The sequence below is a fragment of the Arvicola amphibius genome, chromosome 4 (genome assembly GCF_903992535.2).
Source record: "Arvicola amphibius chromosome 4, mArvAmp1.2, whole genome shotgun sequence".
Lineage (NCBI taxonomy): Eukaryota > Metazoa > Chordata > Mammalia > Rodentia > Cricetidae > Arvicola > Arvicola amphibius.
Window position 1 is genome coordinate 17,226,996 of NC_052050.1, and position 22,701 is coordinate 17,249,696.

At 49.6% G+C, this 22,701-nt stretch overlaps 1 protein-coding gene across 8 annotated transcripts in view; it reads right to left on the bottom strand.

The window, feature by feature from the left end:
* The window catches only part of Mapt (microtubule associated protein tau), a 95,613-nt gene that overhangs the window by 49,585 nt on the left and 23,327 nt on the right, over window positions 1-22,701 (bottom strand). The gene's annotated exons all lie outside the window — the stretch shown is intronic.

The window sequence follows — 22,701 nt, forward strand, 5'->3', positions numbered from 1 at the left end:
TGAGTGGTTTACGTAAACTAGTTACCACCGTGTGCCTGTTCACACAGTGCTGAGGGTGGAATCCAGGGCTCTGCATCCTAGGCAAGCATCTACACCTGGGCTATATGCCAAGCCCCCAGAGAGGGAAGATGGGCACAAAGCCAAGAGAACACTTTTGCAGAGAGAACCATCTTCTTCCCTTTGGATCCCAGGTAGCACCCTGCCTTGCATCTAGACGGGAATATTTGCCTCCGCCACGGCAGCCAGCACCCTCCTCCAGCCCCTGCATGTCCACCCAGTCAGGGATGAGCAGACTGGATTGCAGGGCATAGCAGTGTCTGGAGGAGGGTGAAGCGGCTGGGTTAGACTCTGCTCATCCCCAGGGTCAGCACCAAAGAGTCCTAAGGTGAACATGGCAGCGACGAGCAGGGTTAATGGGAGAGTAAGAGTGCTTGCTGGCAGGGAGGTGACGGCCATGGTCCCCGGGGGAAAGTTTAAAGGCCAGAACTAGACGGTGGGTAGAGGAGATGGAAAGGAAGGTGTAGGCTCAGGGAGTGCACCTTAGAAAACGGTAGACTGACTTCCAAAGTTAGACTGCAGTTAGGCAGGAAGATTAGAATCCACAAGTGTACTTGAGGCAGGGGCCTGGTTGGCTGGGCAAAGAGGGGTAGGGTGGAGGGACACCATGGGGACAGGGGAAGGGCTGGACAACAGGGCAGTTCTGTTGAGAGACGACATCCCTTCCCCAAGGCTACAAGGTCCTACTTGGCCATTGTGCTCACTTTGTCTTAATTGGGTTTCTACTGCTGTGATAAAACGCCACGCCCACAAGTGACTTGGAAAAGAAAAAGGGTTACTTCATCTTTCAACTCTCAGGCCACACACCGGAGAGGCAAGCCAGGGCAGGAGCTCAAGACAGCAACTACAAGGTAGGAACTGAAGCAGAGGCCATGGAGGAGCCACATTTACTGACTTGATCGGCATGTCTTGCTCAGCCTACTTTCTTCCACAACTCAGGTCCATCGCCCCGGGTGGCACTGTCCACAGTGGGCTGGGTCTAGCCATGCCAGTCATCAGTCAAGAAGATACCCCAGTAGACTCGCCTACCAGCACTGTGACGGAGCTCGTTTCTCAACTGAGGCTCCTCCTCATTAACTCTAGCTTGTATCAGGTTGAAACAGAAAACAAAGCAGGAAGCAACCGGAACACAACAAGCTCACACAATACGGATGTTTCTCCCGCCCCTTCTGACTTACATCAAAATTATAATTTTCTCATGGATCTTTGTTTTTATGGAGTTTTAAATTTTTATTTATTTTTTGGTTTGGTTTTGCAAGACAGGTTTGTCTGTGTAAAGGAGCCCTGGGTGTCCTGGAACTCGCTTTGAAGACGAGGGGATTCTTTTTTTCAATACAGAGGTATTCCATTTTGTTTACTAAGTTACTGGTGTGTGTGCGCGCACCAACACACTTGAGAGGGCACATGTGCTCATGTGTGCATGTGCAAATGGAGGTCAGAGGTCTATGTTAGGTGTTTCTCCTCATCCACTGTCCACCTTTTTTCTTTTCTCAAGACAGAGTCTCACTATGACTGACCTAGCACTCGCTCTAGAGACCAGGCTGGCCTTGAACACACACCTGCCTCTGCCTCCCAAATGCTGGCATTGAAGGTGTGAGCCACCACTCACCGCTTATTTTATTTTTAATTATATTATCTTTTTAGCCATTGTGTGTGTGTGTGTAAGTGCATACGCACACTTGCATGTGTGAATGCCACTTACGTGTGCTTGGGTGCTTCAGTGTAAGGCGGAGGTGAGAGGATAACCTTGAGCATCCGTCTTTTCCCCACATTAATTGAGGGCGGGTCTCTTGCTTTCTTCCTGCTGTGTCCACCAGGCTAGATCCTCTCTTTCAGCCACTCCCTGTCTCTTTCTCCAGTGTGCTATAGGAGCTCTGTGATTACAGATAGTGTGCTAGCGTGTCTAGCTCCATGTGGGGTCTAGGGATTTGAACTCAGGTCCTGACGCTTCTGCTTCAAGCACTTTGTGTACCAAGCCTTCCCCTTAGCCCTTCATTTTACTTCTGAGATGCAGGTGAGCCTCAAACTCCCCATCGTCCTGCCTCGGCCTGAGCGCTAGGATTTCAAGTTTACATCACTTGTCTCTTCCAGTATATTTTCTTTCTAATTTTTTTTTTATTTTATGTTCACTGGTGCTTTGTCTGCATGTGTGTCTGTGTGAAGGTGTCAGAACCCCTGGAACTGGAGTTACAGACAGTTGTGATCTGCCATGTGGATGGGTCCTCTGGAAGAACAGCCAGTGCTCTTAACCACTGAGCCACTGAGCCATCTCTCCAGCCCCTTCTCCAGTCTCTCTCTCTCTCTCTCTCTCTCTCTCTCTCTCTCGTGGGCAGGGTTTCTCTGTGTAACAGTCCTGGCTGTCCTGGAACTCCCTTTGTAGACCAGGCTTACCCCGAACTCACTGAGATACGTGGGGTTAAAGCGTGCACCACCACCACACCACCCAGCTCCAGTATATTTTCAATACCCCTCCAAATAATAATAATAATAATAATAATAATAATAATAATAATAATTTAAAAATAAATGAGTTACCAGCAAGTATTCCTGCTCTGTAGTCTCTCCCTGTATTCTCCCACCCAAGCACTAAGCAGGCCCGACCCTGCTTAGATTCTAGGATCAGATCACTCACGTTCAGAGTGGTATGGCCATATTCCCTGTATCCTTAGTGTGGGGTTCTGCTTGCTTTCCATGTTGGGTTGTCTCCGGCTATTCCTAGTAGTTTCTATACATTCGCACTTCAGAGCTGGAGAGCCATGCATCGCTCAAGCATTTGGGTGATGCCCCGGAGTTTACCAGCTTGGGATGGCGGTCCAGGGTGTGTCTAATTGGTCAGTTGTCCCACTCAGCCCTCTCAGACACCACCATCCATGCTATGACCTAATGATCCTTTTGCCCCTGCACACACCCCCAACATCCGCTCAGGGCTATAGAGGGCCAGACACACCCTCTGGAAGTGGGATGAATTACAGGGGTCTGTGCAGAAATTAAGTCATCCTTAAAAACACAGGCTACTATTCACTATGTAAAATAAACATGCTGTGCACATCTCAAGAGCCACTCCTTTCCTTTGTGGGGAATAGGAAAAACCGTATAAGTAGGGAAGTCCCCCCAGTTCTGGGAGGACAACTGTCCTTAGGAGCCTGCTCCTTCTTTATACCATCCAGGCTGGGCTAGGTCAGCTGGGGATTTCAGGACCCAGGAGCCAAGCCAAGATGGGCATGTAGCGCCATGGTAGAACACTAGCTTAGCATGTGCAAGGCCCTGTGTTCCATCTGCAGCATAGAAAAGGCAGGAGAAAGGGAGGAGAAGAGGAAGGGAGAGAGGGATGGTGAGGAAAGGAGGGCCCATTGGACCAAAACCCCAGAAAGAACAGATCCCTGGAGAGCAAGAGGGAGTTTCCCTTTCCCCAGTCTATGACCCACACTGGTGACACAGGTGCAGATGAGCCCCACTGGGCACCTGTCTAGGTTGATGCCTCAGAACCCCAAGACCTGGCATCAGGAAGTGCTTACCAGGTACCCGCTGAAGCAGGAGCTACTCACTGCGTGCTCCCCACAGGCCCCTGGGTGCTCTTGCAGGCTATCCCGCTGACATTGCCATTTTCATCACATTTAATCACATGTAACACGTACATTTTCCAGACCCTCCGAGGCCCGGGAATGCGCAGATGAAGCCCCCAGGCCTTCCTGTTTCCAAAGAACAGGGACTTCCCAGGCTGAAAGACACCGGCCCTTCTGTCTAGAGGCCTGCAAGTCTTCTGTAGAGCCCATTTGACATCTCAGGTGGCCCTCTAAAGTGTCCGGAGGTGGACAAGGGACAAGGGAACCCCCAGCAACTGATCCCCTCACTGGCCCCTTAGGAGCCCTCCTGGCACCATGCTTGCTCTCTTCAGCATGTCTGCCATTTTCCCTGGGTTCCTTTCCAGCTGAGCTCACCGGAAACCTTTAAGGTGGGCAGGATGGGGATCCCAGACCAGGAAAGGACCCCCAGGGACTTGACAGGTTTTTATTTTTTTATTTTTTTTTTTTTCTTTTTTCTTTTTTTGGTTTTTCGAGACAGGGTTTCTCTGCAGCTTTCTTAGAGCCTGTCCTGGAACTAGCTCTTGTAGACCAGGCTGGCCTCGAACTCACAGAGATCCGCCTGCCTCTGCCTCCCGAGTGCTGGGATTAAAGGCGTGCGCCACCACCGCCCGGCTTTGACAGGTTTTTAAGACCCTTGAGTCTACCAATGACCTGACTGATGCCCTCCGGATTCCCACCCTGCTACCCTGAGGGCAAGGTGCCCAATGGGGCTGGGGCCTGATTCCCCATCTGGGGCTGACTTGCAGAAGTCTACAAATATCAATTAGCCGTTCCCTGGCGAGAATGTCCCTGCAGGCTCCAAAAGGAAGCCCTGGTCTTTTCCAATTCCCAGATCTTCCAACCTCCTTCCCAAGGGAGAAGACTACCTCCCTGGACTGCAGGTCTCCGGTCTGGGGGCGTTTCTTGCTAAGGAGAAGATACAACAGGCGTCCCTCATTGTCTGGGTCCTGCTCACAGCAACACTGCTTAGTAACCAGCACTGGAGTTTCTGAGGAGCTCCCTGGGTAAGGGAGGGGCCTCAACACCCGTTGGTAGTTGGGTAATTAAATAGGATGGCTTCTAAACTCCTGCCCCAGAAGTTTACAGGCTAATCTCTGAAGGGCAACCACTCCAGGAAATTCCTGAAGAAACCGAGTAACCCTCCATAGCTAGAGCAGGCAAGTTTCGAACTCAGATCTTGTGAAACTAAAACCCTCCTTTAAACTCCTGTGTTACACCGCTGCGTTTCCCACAAGCTGTCATTCCTTTGTATTAAGGAGAGTGGGAGGGAAGTTTGGGGGGAGCTGGAGTGAAGCCGGTCCGGGGTCCGTGACTCAAAGCAGAGAGCAGGCAGACGCAGTGCAATAGACAGGGACCCCAGAGGCTTCCCGGGACTGCGCCGGGTGGGTACACGAATTGCGCTCAAGCCTCGCTAGGGGGCGCCAGACGTCAGTCCCTGGATCACCTCGGACACCCGCGCTGTGACTCAGCGGAATGCGGCCCTCAACCAGGTTTAGATCAGAAGGAAGGAGGGGTCGGCCACACCACCTCTGGTTAAAAACCCAAACTGGACTTGTATAATAGGGATGGCTGCACTGCTTTGTCAATGTCCTGAAAACATGTACTACATTTACAGCACTTGAATTATGTCCATAAAGTGGTTTGCTTTTGTTCTTTTTAAACAACAACAACAACACAACAACAACAAAAAAATCCTAATTGGGAATGGTGGCACATGCTTTTAACACCAGAACTCAAGAGGCGGATCTCTGAGAGTTCGAGGCCAGCTTGGTCTACATAGTGAATTACATAGTGAGACCGTCTCAACAAAGAAGCCCCCAGCCCGGCACCAAAACCCACTAAATAAAAAATAGATATCGGGCATATATGCTGAAAAGCAAATAGGGATTGCATACCCAAATTACCTCCCAATGGGCTTTGCTCTCAAGGGTTCTTTTTGACCTATAATCTCAGCACTCAGGGACAAGGATAACCTGGACAACATAGTAAGACCCTGTCTCAAAAAATCAAGGACTGAACAGAGGGCTCAGTGGTTAAGAGCACTTGTCCTTGCAGAGGTTCTAAGTTCCGTTACCAGCACCCACATGATGGTTCACAACCATACACAACTCCAGTGCCGTTTTCTAACCTCTGTGGGCACCAGGCACGCATGTGGTGCAATACGTACATGCAGGTAAAACACTCATTTACATAAAGTGAGAAAATACTTTAAAAGAGTCTATTTTCAGCTTGTGCGCCCCATCTCCCCTCTGCTCCCCTTCCCTGCTCTGTTCCCCTTGAATCTGCCAGGGTCTGTAGAAGGAAGCAGGATTCTCCCAAGGTCAGGAATCAAGTTTCAAACAGTTCCTGGTATTGGTTTATTTAATTATTACAACAGGTGCTTACTATGCCTGCTTTCACAGGTGGCTTAGAAAGATTAATTTCTCAAAGCTACACAAAAAGTATAAAAGAGAGCCAGGGTTCAAAACCCAGTACTTGGGCAAGGCAGTGGTGGCGCATGCCTTAAACCCCTCAGAAGGCAGAAGCAGGTGGATCTCAAAGAGTTCAAGGCCAGCCTGGTCTACAGAGTGAGTTCCAGAACAGCTAGGGCTGTTGCACAGAGAAACCCTGTCTTGAAAAACTAAACGAATCCAAAACAACCCACCAAACAAACAAACAAAAAACCCAGTACTTGGGAGATGGAGGGAGTTCAAGCCATCTTCAGCTACATATCATGTCTGAGGCCAGCCTGGGCTACATGAGTTACCAGCAGGAGCTGATGACAGCTAAGGAGTGTAAACACACTGTCTCATCCCAGAGGGAATCCCTGGTTTCCTTGGAGGACCTTCTCCTTGTATTTGTGTTCTGTGAGTGCCTGTGGTCCAGCTCTTCCACTTTTCCATACAAAGGCTGTTGAAGCAGCAGCCTCCACTGCAGCCCAGGCTTGAGGAAAGCCCTTCCCTCAGGACACGAAAGAGCTAGGGCAACAGGCTGAAGCTAAAGGGTAAGATGGCTCCTCCAAGGCTAAAATACACACACGCTCTCCAGAAGCCAGGTCCTGGCAGCTCAGAGGCTACACATCCTCTGGATGTCTTCACTTGCTTCTCTAGCAAGGCAGGTGGGGACCGGCACTCTGGGAGGCTGGAGGGAAGACACCCCACCTCCAGTGTAAAGCAGAATGGCCAAATTAAATGTGGGGAAATTGAGCACACGGAGGAGGCTCGTGCTGGTGAGGAGCTGGTGTGACTCTGGGCCTCTATCGTGGGAGAACAGTCAGTGTTTGTGTGCAAAGATGAATGGAAGTGGCTTCAGAGAAAGGAGGTGGCACTGCTGTGTGCACACAGATGCCATGGCTGATGTCAGCTGGCTCATGTCCACCAGTGTAGAGAAGTCACACATTGTGCCTGAGAGAACAGTTCTGGTGTTTTTGAAATAGCTTGCTATATAGCCCAGGGTAGATTTGAACTCATGATCTTCCTGCCTACCCACTCCCCTCCCCCAATACCTCGTTAATATTAGAGGTGTGCACTTCATGGCCTGGCTACAATTCTGGTTTTAAGTAAGAGTTTCTGGAGATCTCATCTGCTTGTTTGAACTACATGTTTTGTTTGCCACTACTGATATGGCCAAACAGTTCATCCTTAAAGGTGACGCATGCCTGTAATCCCAGTGCTCAGGAGGCAAAGGTGGGCAGATCAGTTAGTTCAAAGCTGGCCTGGTCTACATAGTGAGACCTTTTCTCAATTCTCCCTTCTCACTCTTTTTGCCTCTGCATATGGCAGGCTAGCTGGCCTCCAGCTTATGGAGAGTCTCCGGTCTCTATATCTTTTGTGTCACGGGGATTAGAGACACTCATGTGACGGCTTTACACAGGGATTCGAACTCAGGTCCTCAAGCTTGCACAAAGGCTAATATCCCCACTGAACCTTCTCCTCAGCCCTCATCTGTCTCTCCGGAGGCACCTGGAAGTGCAGCCTCATCTACATGGCAGGGGCTTAGGGAGGTGCACAGGAGAGCCTCCAGAGGACTAACTAATGTTTTTCTTCCCTTTAAACCAGGTTCTCCTGATGCCCACATTGTATCAAGCCTCTTTGCACTGGGAAGACCCCCAACCTGACCCATCTCCTCCCAGAAGGCAGTGGGTCCAGCTTAGTAGACGAACTGGAGGCTCCAAATGGGTGGCTCTGGGGCCTGAATCTCCCTCTCCTCAGACTTGGCTAGACAAGACAGCAGTGTGGAGTCCAAAAGCCAGGTTTATGTCAGCTTGGAAACAGACCAGAGGGGAGATGCTGGGCCACCTGCCCTAGCTAAACTGCAGGGCCTTCATGTGTAACAGGGGAGTGTTATGGCTGTCATGCAAGGTGGCTGTGAGTGTCACTGAAATGCGTGTGTGGAAGGTGTCACATTAGTGGCTGCATTGCTGTACCCTGAGAGACCTGTAGCCATGAAACGCAGCCATTGAGTAAGGGACTTCAGAAAATAGAGAAGAGGGGCATTCAGGGGCTAACCTGAGCTCTGCTTTGAGGGAGGTGAGGGAAGGTAGCCATGGACAGGGTGGGTCCGCTGCAGAGGAGGGGAAGGGAGGTCTCAGCAGAGGTGGAATGAAGGAAAACCTCAGGGGAAGGTTGGGGTGCCAGCTCCTCACTCCCAGTGCAGTCCTTGGGCGGGTGATGGGAAGCAGGGAAGATGAGGCAGGTCTGGGGGACGAACTGAGCCTGGATCTTTTCCTTCGGAGAGTCTCAGCTTGTTGGGGATTTGTCCATAAGCAGTGTGTGTGTGTGTGTGTGTGTGTGTGTGTGTGTGTATGTCTGTGTGTGCACGCGTGTGCACGAACACATGCGTGTGCATGCGTCTGTGTGTGCGTGCATGCGCGCACGCATGTGTGTGTGTGCGTGTGTGTGTGTGTGTGTGTGTGCATGTGTGTATGGGTCAGGGGAGGCAGGAATTCTAAAGGCCACAGGGAACAGGCAGCAATTGGCTGGCCCTTTTTGCAAAGACTTTTCATTAGATGGGAACGACAGGGAAGTTGGGAAAGGGAGAGGAGAATTGGGAAGGGAAGGTGGTAATTTTTCAGATGTCTTCATTCCTATTTTTTGAGTCTGAGGCCACTGTCCTGAGGGGCAGGGGGGAGGGGCTAGTGTCAGGAGGGCTGGCTAACCAGCAGTTGTCTCTCAGTAATGAATGACCTGAACTTGGTGTTGTCTTGGAAGGACAGAAAATAGACAGTGTTGACAGACACAGGTAAGAAATGCCTCCCTGGGCCAAGGACAAGGAGGTTTGAATTCTCTCTTCAGTGGAGGGGTGGGTGTTCCCCAGACTGGCCTTTAATACTTGATGTCCCTTGCTGAGTCTTTCAAGTGTTCAGGGTCCAGATATGTGCCACCATGTCTGGTGGCCCCAGCCCTTCTATGTAGTGGCAGCAGGGTCAGAGTTCACAACATACTCTCGCTTGACTGCCTGGATCCTTCATTACTAGCTGTGTGACCCTAGGTCAAGCAATCAACCTCCCTGAGCCTCAGTTGTCTATAAGACGTGGGGGTTAAACAATGGGTACATAAGTTGTCACTAACTTCCAGTTATTGTTAGCGCTCGATTGTCCGTCATTGCGACTGAACCTTTACGGGACAACTGTATTTTCAGACCAAACAGCTTCTCGAGGAAGAGGTTCTCCTAAGGTTGTGCTACAATGATGCTTTACCCAAGCTTGCCCTTGCAGATGCCCCTGGAGCCTACAGAGAGAGAAACACCCGTCAGCCAAAGGAAGATTGTGAGACTCGCCTGCTCTCTCTAAGGGCTCTTGTTTGAAAATGCCCAGGGCACGTGGTGCCCCTTGGCCCTCCCGATGCAGCCTCTGGCCAGGCAGGGCAGATGGCAGACCCTGTGAGATCATCCCGTGGTCCCGTGACACCCTAGGGACCATGCCAAAACCCTGTCCTGGCACACCCTTTGTGAAGCCAGGCACTTTGTAGGAGGGGTGAGGGCCTACAGAGGTCCCTGTGAGAGCAAAGAGTGCCAGGAGAAATTGTTCACAAATACTACGTTTATAGAAAGTGTCTGTAAATGCAGACAAAAATCCTCAGGCTGCAGGAAGAACAAGCGCTTCTTCAAAAGTATGTTGGGGACCGCCCCCCCACACCCCCGGGAGATGTCCCCTTGTGAGCGAACATTTTCTCCGCTGCAGCATTTTCAAACATTCGCCATGTTGACAGCTGATGAAGAGCAATAAACACACTCTCATTTGGGCAAAACAAAATACCCTTGCCCCAGAGTCCGGCCCACTGAGGAGGGGCTGGCAGTGTACTGCAGACCTGGACCAATTAGAGTGGACAGAGCAGAAATCTGGGTCAGGGACAGACCAGAAAAGGAGGCCTGGGCACACATTTAGGTTCTGGGCCTCAAGGACGCACTATTGAAGCAGCAGCCTTGCTGGATGCCAAATGCCCACTGTGTAGCAGAAAGATCCAAAGAGAGTCTGGATAGGAGTTATGTCCAGAAACAGGGAGGCTGGTGGGAGGGGAGAAGTGGGGTGCAGGGAAAGAGAGGAGGGGGGAGGGAAAAAGAAAGAAGCCCAAAGAACTTAGGCTTATAGTAGGAAATTAAGCTCTACTTGGAAAACTGAAAACGACAAAACATTTCAGTGGAGTGGAAGAGAAAGAGAGAGCGGGTGTGTATGCATGTGTGTGTGTGCATATGTGCATGTATGTGTGTACACATGTACTGTGTGCACGCATGCATGTGTGCATGCATGTGTGTGTAAGCATGCATGTATGTAGACATGCATGTGTGTGCACATATGTATGTGTGTATACTCCACGCACATGTGCATATCAAGAGGGAAAACCTGTCAATGAGAACTATGACATGTTGCATGTCTAATCTGGGTCTCTTACTGTCTCAGGAGTCGCTAGCCAAACCACACTTGGGTGGGTGTGTTGGGTCCGTGCTTATACTACTGGCACTTGGGAGGCTGAGGCAGAATTATTACATGTTCAAGTCCAGCCTCGTCTACATAGCAAATCTAGGCAAGCCAGAGTAACATAATGAAACCCTGTCTAAAAACAAAATAAATATGCAAATAAATAAATAAATAAATTTAACAGCAAAACATTCCAAATAAAACGTTGCATAAGAGGCATGAAATTAAATTTCTTTTCTTTGGCCATGTCTAAAAATAGAGATGCCCTTTGATCCTGGACAGAAGGTAGGACTCCCAGCTGGCCTGCAGGGACTGGTGCTGGTCAGACTCAGCATCCCTGTCTCCAGCTGCCCAGCAGGGCCCTCTGGCTCCACAGGGTAAAAAGCAATTCACCCCAAGGAATGACTTGTACACAGATTTCCGTGCTTGTCAATCTGGATCAACCATGTTGCTGAGGAAATTCTGTCTGTGTTAAGCTGCCAAGGTGGCTTGCCCACTGTTTGTACAATCTCAGGATTGTTATTGGAGGTGGAATCCCAGAGGAGAGGGCAGTGTGGAATGCAGGCTGCTCCCTACCAGGAAGCCGAGGGGCACAGGCAAAACACCCTGCCAAAGGATGCCTTCAGGGACCGGCCGGCCGATCAACCATCCCTGCACAGAGGGACGCACACCAGGTGCTGCTTATAAACAGGAAAGGGCAGGTGATCATGTGTAAGGAGACCAGGTGGCTGCCAGGGAAGGTGCTGGGGTGGAGGGAGGGTTTCAGAGGTACCCGCCACCCTCCAAGGCTGGGAGTGCAGACGAAGCTGAGGAGTGTCAGAAACAGGTGTATGAGCACACTTTCACTTTGGAAGAATTCCCTGGTTGGGCTCCCTGGTCCTGGCTCCTTCCCTGGAGGGTTGGGGCCAAATCGAACCACTGGTCCAGGAAGTCTTGGGCCAGGAGCACTATCAAGCTGCACAATGAAGTTTTGGAGAGGCCTTGGCCTTGTGAGCAGAAGAAGGAGGGGAGAATGGAGATGTGAAGAGCGGAGGAGCTAGGGCTGGGTACCCAGGGGCGGCTGCCCAGGCTGCTAGAAAGAGGGGGAGGTCTCTTAGGAGGGACAAATCCCTGCATAACATCAGCTGCTGATCACCCCCCCCCCACCACCACCGCCAGAGGTCACCCCAGGAGGCCAGGATGCAGGCAGCTAGCTAGCTCATCCAGGCAGAGTGCTTGCTTGTGCTTTTCCCAGTCAGTAACCCACAATGGTTAGACTCAAAGGAGAAAAACCACGAGATGGCCTCAGGTCCAGGGTCCACCTTCTCTGTGGGAAGGAAAGAGGATGCCACTGTGTGATGAGGCTGAGCCAGATGTGGGAAGTGGCTCAACCAGTCAGTGACAAAAGCTGTCTTCTCCCCTTGGACTGTGCTCACACGCATACTGTCCCGGCCATCAGCTTTCTATGATTCTGAGAAGTGTCATGCCCTGCGGGTTCACACTTGCCAGGGTGCTGCCTGGGTCTCCCTGCTCAGCAGCCCTGGCCAGTAAAAGCCTAGTGATGAAGGAGCCGGTGTGACATACATCCTGAACCAAAGGCCGATGATATCATCCGGACAACTGTCCAGCCAAGGCTTTCTTAAGCTTTATCTTACTTACTAGTATCATCGTCATTGGTCTGTGTGTTCTTGTGTGTGTATGATATGGGGGCACGTGCATGTGGAAGTCAGTGTGTGTGTGTGTGTGTGTGTGTATGATATGGGGAGGCACGTGCGTGCACAAGTCAGAATCCACTTTTATGTGGACTCTGGGGATCCAGCTCAGGTTCTCAAGCTTGTGTGAGCAGCACCTTTATCTATGGGGAAATCTTATCAGTCCTAACTAAGGTTTTAAAAAGTTAAATTAAAACAATATATACTACTCTCTGAGAATAGAACAAAGTATCACTTAGATTCGATGAGCCACAGTGCGGAGCCCAATAGTGACATCACTCCTATGAGAGAGAAGCCTGGTAGTGACGTCATCACTCCTCCTATGAGAGAAGCCTGGTAGTGACATCATCACTCCTCCTACGAGAGAAGCCTGGTAGTGACGTCACTCCTATGAGGAGTCTGGTAGTGATGTCATCACTCCTCCTATGAGAGAGAATCCTGGTAGTGACGTCATCACTCCTCCTATGAGAGAAGCTTGGTAGTGACGTCACTCCTCCTATGAGGAGTCTGGTAGTGACATCATCACTCCTCCTATGAGAGAGAAGCCTGGTAGTGGCGTCACTCCTCCTATGAGGAGTCTGGTAGTGACATCATCACTCCTCCTATGAGAAGCCTGGTAGAAATTTAGCTCATGGGCTGCGAAGATGACTTAGTGGTTAAGAGCACTAGCTGCTCTTCCAGAGGACCCAGGTTCAAACCCAAGCACACACATGTTTGCTCAGAGCCAGCAGTCCCTCAAGTTCCAGGGGACCCTACCCTCTCCTTCTGAACTCCTTGGGTATCAGACATGCATGTGGTGCACAGATATACACATAGGCAAAACACCCGTACACATAAAATAAAAAAATAAATAAGCCTTAAAAAAGTATTTAGCTCACAATAATCACTGTGTCTACCTTCTTAAATCTAACATATTATTGCTTATTATGTTTTAGAAGTTAATAAACAGAAAAAGCCACCTGGAAACACTTCAATCTGCAAAGATGGTCGGAACACCAAGAACAGCACTAAACCCATACCAAGAACAGCACTAAACCCAGAGTGTCTTCCTCCTTCCACAAGGAAGGTCATGGGGTCTCAGACCCCGCAGATGGGCTGCTCTGCTCTGAACAGAAGGCATTTTGTGTTAGAGGCCTCAGTTTCCCAGTCCTAGGATGGTTGACCCAGCTATGCCACAGTCATCCCTCAACTCTGCAATGACATGGGTCTGGGATGTGCCACTGGGGACAAACAGTTTCCCCAGGACGAGTAATAAAGAGGTGGACTCCAGAGTTCAAAACAGTAAAAGCGAACAATTAAAACCCAGAAAAAACAAACATCCCCTTTTCCAAAACAGAAACACCAGACCACACGACTAAAAGCTGGTTAGCATTACAGGCCAGCAGTCCATAGCTGCCTATGATAAGACCCTGCTGGAAGACGTACTTTCCCTAAGTTATAAACCATTGGCGCCATCTCTATTGAGTTAACACATGCAAAGTCCAGATGAGCGTTTCAAAGGGGTCCTTCTTTACCACACTTTGCTTTCCCATGGAAATGATCTGGAGCACTCCCAGCTCTGTGCTTAGCACTGACATACTTGGACTCAGACACATACATGTGCTCAAGAGGAAGATCTGAGCAGTCAGAGCTTCCAGCTGCTGGGGGCAGCATGTGCCTCTCCCCTGAGAGACTCCTGTTCCTGAGGTTAACTAGCAGATTCCCAGCTTGAACAAGAGCGTAGCAATAAAGAAGGAGGGATGGAAGAGGGATGGAAGGCCAGGGCCTGCAATTCTGTCACTGTGTGTGACCTTTTACCTGGAGGTTTTACTTGCTTAAGTGTAAAAAAAAAAAAAAAAAAAAAAAACAAAACAGCCAAGCACAGAGGTGCCATTGTAATCCCAGCATTCGGGAGGTGGAGGTGAGGAATTAGGAGTTCAAAGTCACCCTCAGCTATACGCCAAGCTCAGGACCAGCTTTGGTTACGGAGATGCCATTTAAAAAAGCTAAGTAGGCAAACAGAAAAGTATGAGCCAAGAGCTGGGAGTTTGGCTAGTGGTAGAATGCTCGCCAAGCATGTTTGATGTAGCACCTGGTCTCATCCCCAGTATGGTCCAAAGGAATGAATGAATATGAAAAGGCAAGACTGAAGCCGGGCGGTGGTGGCGCACACCCTTAATCCCAGCACTCGGGAGGCAGAGGCAGGCGGATCTCTGTGAGTTCGAGACCAGCCTGGTCTACAAGAGCTAGCTCCAGGACAGGCTCTAAAGCTGCAGAGAAACCCTGTCTCGAAAAAAAAAAAAAAAGAAAAGGTAAGACTGAATTGCCAAGTGTAATTTTGATCAGTAAGAACACATTTTTACTTAGACATGCTATATTTTACTCAACTCGAGTTATATTATTTTTAAAGATTTATTTTAATTATGTGTATATATATGTGTCTGGATGAGGGTTTGTGCACATGTGTGCAATTGCTCAAGGAGACCAGAGGCATCAGATCCCCCGGAACTGGAGGCACAAAAGCTTGTGAGCCACCTGAAATGGGTGCCAGGGTCCTCTAGAGGAGCAGACTACACCCCTAACTGCTGGACCATCTCTGCTTCACACCACACACACACACACACACACACACACACACACACACACACACACACGCATGCATACGTGGGCACCTTTGCTTCTTCACACATACACGCACACACATACATGGGCACGCACGCACACACACATACACACACACGTATGCATACGTGGGCACCTCTGCTTCACACACACGCGCACACACACACACTCATGAATACATGGGCACGCAGCGCATGCACGCATACACACACCATTTCTCCACTCCCCCTTTTTAAAGTCATGCTGGACTGGGGATATAGCTCAGAATGTGCAGTGTCCAAATAAGATGCACAAAGCTCTGGGCTGGATCCCCAGAACTGCACAAACTGGGTGTGATGATAACCCAGAGGTAGAGGCAGGAGGATTAGAAGTTCAAGGTCATCATTGACTACATAGCAAATCTGAAGTCAACCTTAGATATAGAGCTTGTCTCAAACAAAAGGAGAAGAGAGAAAGAAAGGAATGGAAGGAGGGAAGAAGGAATGGAGGGAGGGAGAATAAGAAGGAAGAAAAGGAAAGATTTTTAGTGTCTAAAGTTAAAAGGTGAATAAAAAGCAAAGCTCTAACTTGGGGCATGGTCTAATGCTTGCTAAATGTGACCTTTGCAGACACTTCCCTTCCCTCTAAATTCATTTATTAGCAATCCAGCCGTGGTTCTTAAAAGCAGAGAGTTGTTTGTTGTGGCTCAAGCTTGTAACCACAACACGAGAAGCTGAGGCAGGGGACTGGCCACAGTTCCAGGCCAGCCTGGGCTATAGAGTGAGACCCTATCTCAAAAAAAAAAAAATCAAATAACATAAAACAAAGTTTTTTCCTGTCAGGATGAAATCATAAGATCAAAACTTAGGGATATACTAATAAACACTTGGGGTTTTTCTTAGGGATATACTAATAAACACTTGGGGTTTTCTTAGGGATATACTAATAAATACTTGGGGTTTTTCTTAGGAATATACAAACAAACACTTGGGTATTTTCTTTTTCCTTTTGTAGTGCTGGGAACTGAACTCAGGGCCTCACTTATGCTAGGCAAGTGCTCTAATGGAGTTATATGCCCAGTCCTCCACTCCTTTAAGACAAAATCTCGCTATGCAATCCAGGCAGGTCTTAAACTCGTGGCAACCCTGGCTCAGCCTCCCAAGTCCTGGAATTAGAGGCATCGGTCACACCATATCCGGCTCCCCTTCTCCTTTTCTGTACTATTTTTCAGGATGGGGAGGAGTTGAGACAGGGTTGTTTGTAGCCCTGGCTAACCCGGAACTCACTACGTAGATCAGGATGGCCTTGAATTTATGTTCAGCCTTCTGCCTCTTCCTCCCCCGTGCTGGGATTAAGGGCAAGGATCACACACCTTGTCTAACACTTACTTACAGTTTTTAATTATTTTGTTTGATTTTGCTTAGAGACAGGGTCTCACTATGCAGCTCTGGGCTGGGCTGGAACTCATTATGTAGCCCAGGATGGCCTCAGACTCATAGTGATCCACCTGTTTTTGCCTGACGAGTCTGAGACTCAAGGGATGTGCCACCATGCCCAGACAATTTACTTTAACTTTCATAAAAATCTTGTCACAGTGAGATCTACAAGAGTTAATTAAAGCAACTCTTTCTTTTCTAGCCATTGTTACAATCATCTCATCCCATGGTTATTTTTGAAAATAATTTTGTCATAGAGAGAAGGGGGCTGTTAGAGCACAGATTAGCGCTGGGCACCCAATGACTGGGGATGTCACGCTCTGTACGATGGCGTGGGATACAGGACAATCCGCCTTCAGTACCCAGCAGGCGTCATCTGTCAAGGACCGCTGGGAGGATGAAGAGGGATGCTCCTAGCTCACCAAACGCCTGGTTATTGCCAAGGCCTGTTCCTCTAGACACTGCTTTACACAGCAGCCACAGACAGAGGCTTCTAGAAGGCAAAGCTCAGCAGTGTGAAAGCTGGTGATGGCTCCCCAGGGTCAGGATATGAAACCCGAGCAGGGTCCGTGGAGAGTGATACTCCTGGCAGGTTTTGGCCTTGCCTTCACTTGGTCCCGGAAACAGAAGCATCAGCCAGTGCCTGGTCCCTGCAGCCGTGACCTACTTCTCGGGTCTGCTGGCAGGGACCAGGCGGCAATGACAAAGCAGAAATAGGTGTATTCAGAGTTATGGTGGGCTCACAGCAGTGATCATATCTGGGGCTGGAAGTCACAGATAGAAGAGTTAATCTTGGAACTCAAACAATTATCGGGTGGTGGGAGGGACAGATTTAGGTTCAGATTCTGGTTCTTTTTTTTTCTTTTAATAAATGCAATTTTATAGTAATGATCTCACAAATAAAAGCATCATGAAACTGAGTTCAAAGTCTGGTTCCTGATGTGTGGGCTGTGTGATCCTGGGTGAACGACATAACCACCTGAGCCCCAATTTCCTGCTTTGTCACGTGCTGGGCTGAAGCAACATCTAAGACCCTGGAGAGCATCTCCGCTTCCTCTCCTTTAATTTTCTCACTCACTATTTATGTGCATCTGTTTAGTACGTGTGTATGACACGGCACGCGCGAGCATGAGAAGGCGGGTCTGAGGACAGCTTGTAGGAGTCGGTTCTCTCGGTCCACTATGGGGATCCAGAGACCGAACAAATTGTCAGGCTGGGTGGCAGCTGCGTTTACGCTGAGCCATCTCACCATTCCCTCCTTAGTTCTCAGGGACTGCGTAAATTCCACAGGTGAGTACACCCCTCCTCAGAACACCAGACCTCATCCCTACAGGCACTTAGCTTGTTAGAGGTGGATGCTTCGGGGACTAAGCATGGGAGCTTGTGCATCAGGGATCTAGTCACAGTAAAATAAATGTCATCTGTCACACTCAAGTGCATGCTGTGGATATGAATACACTCAAGAACACTCTATACTTGAGAACTAGGGGACTGGATTGCAGGTGGGGAGACCAACAAGGAAAGAGGGGAGGTGTAAGCAGGGATTAATAAACAATGCGGTTTTGGGTTTGCTTGGGGGTGTGGGTAACCTTTATTGAGCTCTTCCTCTATTTTCCTACTAAGTAGGTCACAGGTCCAGACAGGTTTGGAGAAAAGTTCCCTGGGGAAGTAATATTCATGCTGAGACCCAAAGGAAAGGGAGGTGGGGGGAAGGGACAGGCCGGGCAGAGGGGCTGTCACATGGAGAGGCTGGGGCAGCAAACTACAGAAATCCTTAGGACTCAAAGAAGATCAGGCTGGAAAACATAGCAGGCAGTGCCCTGGTCATGAAGCCACTGTGACTGGGGACATGCTTGTCACTGATGCATTGACCTGGCTCTGCTGACAGCTACAGGTGGCTTTGGAAGAAAGGCCACATCCAGGTCTCTGGGAGGAGGGTGGCCATGTTGGAAATGTCAAGGCTGTCTTAACAAACACCTGTCTGGAGCCGGGCCTGGTGGTGCAGGCCTGTGATCCCAGCTACTCCAGAAGCTGAGGCAGGAGGATCGAAAGTTCAAAGCTTCCTGGGCTACATAAGGAGGTCAAGGCCAGCTTGGAAATAATAGAAAGGACTAGAGATATGGCACAATGGTAGAGCACCTACCTAATACAAATGAAGCCCTAGGTTTAAGGCCGGGCACAGAAAACAAAAACACTTACACAAACAAACCAAATCATACCAAGCTGGGAAGGGGGCTAAGGATAAATGAAAGAGGCACTGGCTGTACTTTGTCATAAAGATAAGAACTGCTTACTTAATTTACTCTTTAATTATTAATAATTTGGGGATTTTAATTATGTGTATGCATGCATGCACGGATGTGTACCATGGCACACATATGGTGGTCACAGGACACCTTTCAGAAGTTGGCTCTCTCTATCTACCATGGGTTCTGAGGATCAAATTCAGGTCTTTAGGTTTGGTTTGTATTTGAACCATCTCGTCAGCCCAAGGGAAATTATTTAAAGTTTAATAAATACTGGCAGGGAGGCAGTGGAGGAGGAAATAGGAACAGAAAAGGGAAAGAGAAATCTAAGCAAGGGTTGTGAGATGGAGGAGAGGCCATCGGCTGAATCTACAGTTCGGGGTGGGAGGCTGGGCCGCCGCGGTGCTGGGAGGAACAGGCTGCCGAGGCACGCGCTTCAGCCCGTGCACTTTGTTAAGTCAGCGTATCCCCACCACAGACCAGGACCTCCCAGCCCACAGGTCAGTAGAGCGAAACACCTGCACCCTGGAAGTGTGGACTTCGGACAACCACAGCCCAAGGGTTCCCACCCCCAACATGTAAGGAACACCGACACTCAGTGAATTAGACTTTTGAACCATATGGCCTTAATTTCTGTTGTGGCCGAAGGGCAGAGGCCTGGCTGGTGATACCTTCCCTCTGATACCTATTTTGGAAAGTTTCAAACCTACAGTAGAGTTGCCCAAATAATACAGTGAACACCATAGGCCCAGGATCCAGCCTCACTAACTGCTAAGGAGGCTACGTTTCACCTGTCTCTACTTAGGTATATACCTATATACTATGTATATAATCAAGTGCATATTTACATGCATGAATATTTATATCCATATTTTCACACACACTATGTGAGAATCAGCTGCTTCCATATCCCTAAGAATTGGGCTGGGTAGTGATGTTCGGGCTGAGTAGTGGGCAAGGCGTAGAGGAAACGCGGAAGAACTTCCCTTCAGATAACGAATCCATTTACTACAGAGAGCCCTTGAGTCACTCATATGATATCACCCTGGGTGAGTATCCCAGGCCAGCCAGGTGGGCATGCCTTTAATCTCAGCACTTGGGAGGCAGAGGCCAGCCTGGTCTACAGAGTGAGTTCCAGGACAGTAAAGGCTGCATAGGAAGACCCTGTCTCAAAATGAAACAAACAGGGTGAGCATTCCTGAGCTGAAATCTAAAACTTAAAATGCTCAAGAAAAAAATGTATTATTTACTTACTCATGCATTATAATTATTATCATTACTCATTTATGAGTAATATGTCTGTGTATTAACATAGGTCTACAGGGCAGAAGAGGGCATTAGTCTCTGTCACTCTCTGCTTATTCCTTTGAGGCAAGATCTCTCCCTGAACCTAGCACACAGATTTCCTAGGCTAGACTGGAAGTTAGCAAGCCCCAGAGATCATCCTACATCCATCCTCCATATAGTGGTTGTTAACCATCTGTAACTCCAGAACTCCAGTTCCAAGGGATCCGGTGCCCTCTCCTGGCTTCTGTGGGCACCAGGTACACATGTGGTGCACATACATATATGTAGGCAAACACTCATATACATAAAATAAAAATATTTTTAAAAAAGTTCCATGGGCCCAATTTTCTAATGGCCGAGCACTGCACTACATAACTGTCTTCTAACGAGTGGAGCGGCGTCTTGTCTGAGATTTTCCACTATCAACAACAGGTTCAGCAAACCTCTTCATTTTTTTGCCCTCATCTGCGGAGACAGGCTTTCTCTGTGTAGCTCGGGCTGGCCTACAACTCCGGACCTTCTGCCTGAGCCTGCAGAGGGCTGGATGACAGGCATGTGCCACCCTGTCCGGCTCTAATACAAACCTTGTCTCCTCACTAATTTTTTCCTTAGGACAGATTCTTGGAAGTGACATTCTGCATCAGAGAGCAGCTACTTTTTTTTTTTTGGACTCTCTGTGTGTTCCACCCCAAGTGGCTTCCTTGCAGATTGTCCATACTTCCCTCTCACTTGTGCTGTAAGGCTCCTGCTTGAACAAAAGTGCCTTTGGAGTGGGGACAGAGCCCGAGATGACTGAGTGGGAGAGAGTAAGCTGAAGTCTTGGAGCACAGAACCCACGGCAAATTCTCTTCACGTGGAAACCCAGCGGGAAGAGGTTCAGGGACCACTGACTCCAGGTCTCCCATTCTGCCTGGCTCTTAACCAAAATTCAAGAAATGCTCGCACCATGAGCCGTGTATTGCCATCATAGTTCTGTCTGACACAGGAGGCAAGAGGTATGTATGTGTGTGTGTTGGGGAGGGGGGGAAATGCAAGGGTGTAACAGGTCTGTGGGGGTAGAGCAGGTGGGAAGCAAGCCTGCCCAGAGGACAGCACCTTCAATCTCCCAAGGGGATGCTGGGCCTCTGCTGACCAGCAGCACGGCTCCTCTGCCCGGAGCCGGAGAGGAGTGGCAGTCCTGTCTCCGTGGTTTCCAGGGGAAGCACTGTCAGTCCATTAGGATGATGTCCTGGTTGTCACCATGACTCCACATGGTTGGGAGTGGCTCTACTGGCTGAGATGGGTGAGTTGGCTTGCGGATGGCTCTGTGGACGGGAAGCTGTGCCTGTGTAATGGAAACGGATGGATGCTTTGGTTCCTGAAGGAGCCCAGGGACAGATAGCCTGGGCCAGAGGACAGACTGTCACAGTCACCTCGGGAGTAGCTGGGTCTGTGGAGCTCTGGCCTTTGATGGGAACTTTGAGTGGGAACGATCCCGACACTGTCGCGGATGGGAATCTTGTTTACCCTCAGAGGGCAGATGAGGAATGAACAGGTTAGACAGGCTCCAGGGTGGGAGGCAGGAAAGCCAGCCCAGAGCTGCCCAGTGTCTGGGGGTCAGTCAACACGCCCCATTCCCACGACCTCTGCCAATGACTACAACCCGAGTAGAGGAGCCTCAGTGGTAAGTGCCTGCCACTGGGTGTCATGGAAATGGCCTTTGGAGGCTGCAGACTGTGGACTCCAGCTGGCGGTGGAGGAGCTGTGGCCCGGGTTATCACCTGCCACTGGGGCATCCTCCTCAACCTACACACAGATCTATTGCATCCTGTGTCACACCCAAAACAGCGTCGGCTACCAAGCTTGGTGGGAACTGTACCACGGAGGGCTTGGGAAATGCATGTAAAAGATAGTTAAATATCTTCTTTCCATTCCATCCCATAGAGCGCCTGCGACAGAAAGGCTCTAGAGCAAGGACTTAGAGCATTCTCAATTCACTACACTCTCTGCATAACCCATTGCTTCAACTTTACAGAGGAGGAAACTGAGGCACGGAGGGGTTGAGTGACCTGCCCAGGGTCTCACAGTCACGACCCCAGCAGAGTTAGGGTTTGAACCCCCCAGCTTCCTGTGTGTGCATGAAAAATCTCACGGCTGTGTCGATGAAACTTAAGGCACATAACTCTCACTGGGGTGGGAGCTGAGTCTGTGCCCTCACTGGTTCGTGTTGTTCAGGAAGGAACTGACGGCGGAGGGCTGAAGTGAGTGTGACCAAGACAGCTGTGACCGAGTCCATGAGAGACCGGATGTGGAGGACTTAAGTCATCTTCACAGGAGCACCCACAGCCACAAGGGGCCTGAAGGTGGAGTACCAGGATGTCTTACTCTGGTTTAGATCAAGAGTAAGTCCACCAAGAAGGGGTCACTGTGAACCTGGCCATGACCTTCCTAGGTCTGGGGATGGAAGAGTTCTGTTCTGTGAGATCCCTAAACCTCATCTAGACCCCAATTCCTTTTTCTCCAGAAGATCTGGTTCTTGGTTGCTAGAGGCTTCCAGAAGGCAGAGGTTTGTGTTTGACACTTAATTCACGGCCCCCAGCAGCCATCAGACGGAGGGAGATAGGACATTTGGTATGATCCTGCTTCCAGTCAGGGAGGGTCCCCACGGCTGATCCTCTCAACACCCTGCAGAGGGAGACCCCACTATGCCTCTCCATAGGGGAGCGAGTCCCAAGAGGCACTCTTAGGGTGTGGCTCATGAGCAGCAGAGAGGGGGCATCTGGGATGAGTTATGAGAGGGGGCTTCATCCCTGCGGCACAGCTCCCCAGAGCTGCTGGTCGTCCTGCTCTCTGATGCCCCCTTCCCCCTTCCTTACAATCCCCAAACCCTCATTTAAAGAAGTTAAACCCGCCCTCTGCCTTTAGTGCTCCTTCCAGACTAAGTCC